The 7,971-nt window shown below is 32.1% G+C and overlaps 1 pseudogene; it reads left to right on the forward strand.

Moving 5' to 3' along the window:
* The first annotated feature begins 6,023 nt into the window (after nucleotides 1-6,023).
* LOC130506028 (catalase-2-like) lies at nucleotides 6,024-7,935 on the forward strand (annotated as a pseudogene).
* The last annotated feature ends 36 nt before the right edge of the window (nucleotides 7,936-7,971 follow it).

Genomic DNA, 7,971 nt, shown 5'->3' on the forward strand with positions numbered 1-7,971 from the left:
TATTTGGAAACATGGATAGTAGAATAAATGAGATATGTTTGGAAACATGAATAGTAGAGATGTGTACTTTCTTTTATTTACACATTTAGCCATTGTATTTTCAATAAATTAATAACAAATTGAGAATTGTTTAAAAACATAAATAACACATTTTTATTTATTATTTAATCAATATTAGGTTTTACATATGATTAAACGTTTGGTTTAGTTTATTTTACTAAATATTTTTATTTTAGTTTCAATCGGTGGAAAATTATGTACCTAAAAATATTGTTCAAAGATATGTTTTTGTGAATAAAATAATAAGTTAAATCAAAATAATTAAAATGCGTTACATTTATTACCATTTAATTTTTTACTCCATATAATTATTTTACTTGATAAAAAAACTTTATATTTCTTTTAATTTAGCCAAACACATAGAAAGAGTTTTTTCATTAATTTATAAATAGTTAGATTATTTGTCCATTTAGGTATATGGTGTTTCTTTCGAGTATCGTTCTTTTTTTTGTTTGAAACCAAATCCCGCTTGAATATTATAAACGTATGTGTGGATTTTGAGGTTGGTCATTCTGGATCTGGATGTATAGAAACTTTAAAATATCTAAATAACCAATGTATCTAAAACTGGTTCTGGATATTTATAACAAAAATAGCCATATAACTTTATTCGGTCCAGGTCTTTTGAATATTGTTAGTTATAATATGATACATCTAAAATATATAACACTAACTATGAAAAATAAATTTGGTGTATAAAATATATTTCATGGTAGTTAGTTCAGTTGAAATAAATATATTTAAAATGTTTATATGAACTGAAAGAAATCAATATAAAAGTAGTGTACATTTGGATTCAAAATCATTTCTTTTAACCACACAAACTACACATATATATTGATTTGTATACAAATTTAAATTACAATGTAAATATTTAACTAATATAGAAATATGTCACATTGTTTAAACAAAATATCAATGTAAAAGTATTGTATAATTGCGTTCTAAAATCATTTATTTTAACAAGCCAAATAAATATGTTGATTAGAGAAAGAATTAAACAGAGCCAGAGAAATATATAGTTTACTAGAGACTCTATGTGTCGAATTTATTATAAAGAAAGTTTTTACTAAGATAAATACATTCAATAATTATAAACAAATAATATATTTTATAAAAATAATATCCGCGCTTTCGAAGCGCGGTGTCAAAATCTAGTAAATAATTATAACACTTGTAATTTGAGTCCAAGGAAATGACTTACCACAAGGGCAGCCTTGCTTGCCAGTGTTAATGTCGAAAATTTCCACGTCATATTTCCACATCAGTTGGGCAAAACACAGGTTAGATCTCTTCCTTTTATCCACATATATCATGCCACGTGTTATCATTCTGGTAACGCCTAGATTGATCCATAACATCTTTCTTTTCCAGAATTTTTTGTTTATGAGTTCACATCCAACGGCCACTACTTTTAAGTTCTTTTTTTTTTTGAACACCACTTTTAAGTTCTAAACGTAAACAACTTCTGAACAAATCGTAAATTATTGCTTGGGAGAATTTACCAATGCGTTTAGCTGATTCAATTATTGATTGACAGATAAGTACTTTAATAAGCATTATTTATACATACTAAATACATGTTTTAGTATGTAGTACATAAGATAAGTGAATAGCGAATACCTTTAGGGGGATGTATTCAATTTAGCATTTGATGTGATTTGGTTTTTAATGGAGTTTTAGATGATTTTAATAAGTTGTAGAGATTTAGGTGATTTTTGTTAAACTACTCTAGAATATCACCTAAAACAATGGGATTTTGAGTTTTTATTTTTTTAACTAAGAAACTCCACCCAAACACCCTAAATCACCTCAAAACTTTTAAAAATCTCACAACTTAAAATATTTTTCAATAACAGTGGATTTCAGAGTACTTTACGAAAATGTCAAGTTCAATAAACAGTGGATTTTAAATGAGTTTTTAAATTCATGTTTGGAATAACAGTGGATTTGTCATTTTAATGCAAATCACCTGAAACTCTCAGTTGAATACACCTCCCTTAGTTTGTGGTTTGTTCTCTAATAGTCCTCTTGTCGTTTGATAGGTTTTTGTAACTAACGTGCTATGAGCCTATGTGTAATGTGTATGAAGCTAGCTTAGTTATTTTTGTTTTCGTATATTTACACCAAAGAAAACATAGAAAATCATCAAGCCTGACCACTCTTCTTCGGTTACGATTGCATCTATATTTTCATTTACGCTAAGAGTTCATATTACAACACATCATTTCCAATGGTATGTCTACATTAGTTTACCACTTTTAGATTAAGTGTATGTACAAATAATGTTCTCTGTCCTAAATCTTGGGTGTTTTCTCAATATTTCAGATTTTATGTTGTTTCGTTCAATTATTTTGTTATAGTTACTTACTAAATAATAAAAAATGCTGCCTTTGACAAGGGGAATTTAGTTGGAGCAAATGAAAGTTTTACAAGCTTCTACCAACAACTTTTGGAAGTGGAGAAAAAGCCTGAACAGTCGACCAGAGGAACTAGAAAAGTTTGCATTTTTTTCCTTTTAGAAGAACCTGGACCAATTGAGACAACGTGAATCTTGTGAAGAAGACGAATAAAGTCTATTATTAGAAGCTACTACAGCTTGTAAAACCAATTAACTCGAAAACTAACGGTTGCCTAGCCAGTTTATCACCAAAACAACATAAGCTCGGCAGTATAATTGATACTCTCAAATAACAAATCAGTTGTTTGCTGATAACACATGCGGTTTAATTGATCCGTGGCTTGATTCAATTATCAAACATAAATGTGGCATGTAGAAAACTCTTTACCAATAACCTTCTCATTTGCTGTTTGTTAGAAAATTTGAGAACCCGGGACGTAAACCAAGACTATACATTTAATGATATCATGAAAGTAGGGATTGGCGTTCATATACCTATTTGGTTCGATTCAGATTTATTTGGATTTTGGATTTTGGATTTTTAGGATCAAAAATTTCATTCTATTAAGATATTTCTAAATTTCGGTTCGGATTCGATCTAGATCTTTGCAGGTTTGGTTAGAGTTTGGAATTTGTTATATACATTAAATATAAAAATCTATAAATAAAATAATAGATTACATATAAATTGAATAGCATATGTTAAGGTACCTAAACTTAACATAAAAGTTGGTTAATTTGAATATTTAGATAGAGAATCAATAAATATTTTAAGTATTTTTGGTGATTTGAATATATTTTGAGTATATTTGAGTTATATAATCTATTTCGGTTATATTCAAATATCCAAAATATTTAAATACTTAAAATACTTAAATTATTTATTGATTCTCTATTTAAATATTCCAATTAAACTAATTTTTATATTAAGTTTAGGTACTTTAATATATGTTATTTAAATAAACAAGGAGAAGAGATAGTTCTAGCTGCAAGAATGGACAAGTAAAGCTGGTGGGTTGTATGGTGAATGGAAATAGAGTTCCGACGCAAAGGTTCAAGTTTGGTTCTGCCAAAAGGTTGTTGCTTGTTGGATTACCAGTTCCACCCTAGACGAAGACAGAGAAATAATTTTATGGATCTTTACAGGTTGGTTCGGTTTTGGATAACCAATTCAAATTATTTTTAAATTTTTTGAATTTGTTATATATGGGTGTTAGTGAGAGTTAGATTTATATAGAGTTTGTTGATTGTAAAAGTTAAGAGATTTGTTAATTTGGAAAAAGTTGTAGAAAATTTTATGTATTTTGAAAATCTATGAAAATAAATTGTTATAATGATTTTAAGAATCTAAGGGATATAACTAGTATTTCTCAAAATCATATTTAATGAGTTAATTGTCAAGAATACAACCTCCAATAGCACTAAATTTGATAGATTTATGGAATTTTTAAAATCCAAATTTAAAAAATTCTGTGTAGAATTATAAAATCTTCAAACCAATAACACTTGATTCTAATAAGAATGTGAGAATCTATAAACCAATAACACTAGATTCTAAGAATTCTAATAATCTTTCTAAATCATACTCCCACTAACACCCCCTAAATATCACAAAATCTATAAACTAAAAAATAGATTACATATAAATTTAAATAACATATGTTAAAGCACCTAAACTTAACATAAAAGTTGGTTTGTTTGAATATTTGGATAGAGAATCAATAAATATTTTAAGTATTTTGGGTGATTTGAGTATACTTTAGAGTTTAAATATTTTTTATATATTTTAGATGTTTTTAATATACATTAAATCTAATAATAATTAATATATTTAAATATATAAATCTATTTCGGTTATATCGAATACTCAAAATAGTTTGGTTCTTGTCGAATTCGGTTTCGATTCTACATACCAAAATTTTATACCCATTTAAATATTTAATCAATTTTAGGTCATATTTGATTTTATTTTTTGGATCAGTTCGGTTTTTCGGATTCAGCCTTTGTTTTTTTTTCTCAGCCGTTTCAGCCGTTTCACGAGAGTGAGAAATAATTGGTAAAGCGTAATTTTAGTAGTGGACCAGATCGATATTCCGGCCCATTTAAAATATCCTACTTTTGCGTTGCTAATTCGGTGGTATAAGTGACTTTTACGTTTTCAAACATCTTGGGCTCTACTCATAATGGGTTTATATTACTATTTCTTTACAGCCCATTTGATAAAATTAAAGTCTATGCCGTCCAAAATCACATAACAATCTGAAAGAGCAAGAAGGTTCGGAGGTGGGGCCAGTTGGGAGTTGATAATCTCATCTCACCGCACATCCCAAGGGCAAAAAACATGAATAGATCAATTCAAGAGGTTTTGACCCCAAAAAAGAAAATCAATTCAAGAGGGCATATTCTCCCGCCTAGGGCGTTCACATTAACCAATCACACGTGCAGCCCAAAGAACTATCCACGTCATCCAAAACCATACTAACCACTTAATAAGGTTTCTGATAAAAGGCCAAAAAAACCGGATAAGGAACCGCAACCCCGTGACGTCTCATATATTTATTTTGTTTTTTCTTCCTACCAAATATCATCCATTGGTTCAGCTCATAGTTGAAGGTACAGTACCTATTATACCACAGCTAATGATTATAAAGTTAAAAAAATCTAGACGTAAATTGGGGAAAAATCTAGACGTAAATTGGACATTAACGAACTATAATTCATATATATAATTTTCAGAAGCAAAAAAAAGTTATTCAAAGTATATTTATCCTTGGTTCATAACACAGAATAGCCTAAAATATAAGATAAGCTTGTTTTTTTGCGTAAATGTTATCTTATTTTTTGGACGGAATTAACTTTATTTAATCAAATTTTTCCATGCAGTGTTGGTCTTAAATATTTTAGACCGGCAATTTAAAAACAAGATTTCATAATAGTAAAGCCAAAATAATTTTATATCAAAACATTAATAGGTAATCAAATCCTGGACATGCCTTTCATATTTGCTTCACTAATCACTAGACTACTTAAAGATTTTGTAAACAAATGATGAATAATTTACAAAAACAAGTGAAAACTGGAAGCCTAAACTTTTATGGCTTCCCCTCTGAATCGCTATTTGATTCCACGTTAGGAAAAGGATATCACGTTAAACTTGAAAACGTGATAATCAAATTGTAAAAAATCAGACTGTATTCATTTGTATCCAAAATCAAATTATATCCCATCCCCATTAATTGATATAAGCTATATATTTGCCCTTTACTTAATATTGACTCGATCATTATTTATAGCTGAAATATTCGTACAAGAGAACTAGAATTATTTTTCCAAAAAAATAATAAATAGTAGAAGAACATATGTATTTATCAATAAATAATAAATTCTAGTAGTAGTACTTGATTCCAAATATTTTATCTAAAAAATAAATAAACGATAACCTTTAAAAATTGCCCCGCAAAAAATAAATGAAAAGAGAGAAAAGGGCTTTAAAGCGCAAAGGCACACGCCATTTATAAATAGGGGAAGCAAATATTATTATCATCATCATCACCATCTTCTCCTTGTCCTAAAATCTCTCAAGCTCTCAACTCTCAACCACTATGGATCCTTACAAGGTAACAACTCTCTCCCTTTTCTCTGTCACTTTTCCTCTTTAATGTGTTCGCAGCCGTTCAAAACGAAAATGTTGTTTTAGCTTTGGTATTGCACCCGTGTGTGAGTTTTGGATTCTTCGTCTCTGGAACTGTTCGATTGTGTCGATGTAGATGTTTGAACTTTCTTCTACTAGAACCTGTGAATCTATTTTCGATTGCTGCAAATGATTCTGTCTCTTCCATTTGCGTGATTATTCTGATGATGATATTTGATGACTGCAGTATCGGCCGGCGAGTTCTTACAACTCACCATTCTTCACCACCAACTCTGGTGCTCCTGTATGGAACAACAACTCCTCCATGACCGTCGGACCTAGAGGCTATACTTATGTCACTATGGATGTTCATCCTATGTAATTAATTAAATAAAAGTTAAATCTATAAATGTTAAATGTCACACTTTCGATTGTGTCGTTGTGGCAGGTCCCATCCTTCTCGAAGATTACCATCTCATCGAGAAGCTAGCCAACTTCGACAGGGAACGTATACCCGAGCGTGTGGTTCACGCTAGAGGAGCCAGTGCTAAAGGTTTCTTCGAGGTCACTCATGACATCTCCCACCTCACATGTGCAGACTTCCTCAGAGCTCCGGCGTTCAGACTCCACTCATTGTTCGTTTCTCCACCGTTATCCACGAGCGTGGAAGTCCCGAGACCTTGAGAGACCCTCGTGGTTTCGCAGTCAAGTTCTACACTAGAGAGGTACTTTATTTTTAATCAGCAAAGTTTAGATACATGTTCTTATATCATAGTAAAGTGCATGACGGCCAATACCTCGTCTGCTAATTAAAGACAGACAAAGTCTTGTAACATCGGAAATTTTGGAAGGATCTTAAGTAATATATAAAATAATTGGGATAATCGTACTTTTAACTATCACGCGGTCTTACCGTGATTTTATGAATGTCCTTTCAAAAAAAGTGCAAATGACTCATTATATGTTTGCAGGGAAACTTTGATCTTGTGGGAAACAACTTCCCTGTCTTCTTCATCAGAGACGGGATGAAGTTCCCTGACATGGTCCACGCACTCAAACCAAACCCCAAATCACACATCCAAGAGAACTGGAGAGTCTAGACTTCTTCTCACACCACCCTGAGAGCTTAAACATGTTCACTTTCCTCTTCGACGACATCGGTATCCCACAAGACTACAGGCACATGGAAGGATCAGGTGTCAACACATACATTGCTCATCAACAAATCCGGCAAAGCTCACTACGTGAAGTTCCACTGGAAACCAACTTGTGGAGTCAAGTCTCTATTAGAAGAAGATGCTATCCGAGTAGGAGGAACCAACCATAGCCACGCCACTCAAGACTTATACGACTCCATTGCTGCTGGGAACTACCCTGAGTGGAAGCTCTTTATTCAGATAATCGATCCAGCTGATGAAGACAAGTTCGACTTTGACCCTCTCGATGTGACCAAGACCTGGCCTGAGGATCTTTTGCCTCTACAGCCCGTTTGGGCGTATGGTGTTTGAACAAGAACATCGATAACTTCTTTGCGGAGAATGAGCAGCTTGCCTTCTGTCCTGCTATCATTGTTCCCGGGATACACTACTCTGATGATAAGCTGCTTCATACGCGTGTCTTCTCTTATGCTGATACTCAGAGACACCGTCTTGGACCTAACTACCTTCAGCTACCGGTTAATGCTCCTAAATGTGCTCACCATAACAACCACCATGAGGGGTTTATGAACTTCATGCACAGGGACGAGGAGGTCAACTACTTCCCATCGAGGTATGATCCGGTTCGTCATGCTGAGAAAGTATTCCAACTCCACCTGCTGTCTGCTCTGGGAAACGTGAGAGGCGTCAGTTTACTCAATTCGAACCTATGAAGGATTTGT

The sequence above is a fragment of the Raphanus sativus genome, unplaced genomic scaffold (assembly GCF_000801105.2).
Source record: "Raphanus sativus cultivar WK10039 unplaced genomic scaffold, ASM80110v3 Scaffold2822, whole genome shotgun sequence".
Taxonomy (NCBI): domain Eukaryota; kingdom Viridiplantae; phylum Streptophyta; class Magnoliopsida; order Brassicales; family Brassicaceae; genus Raphanus; species Raphanus sativus.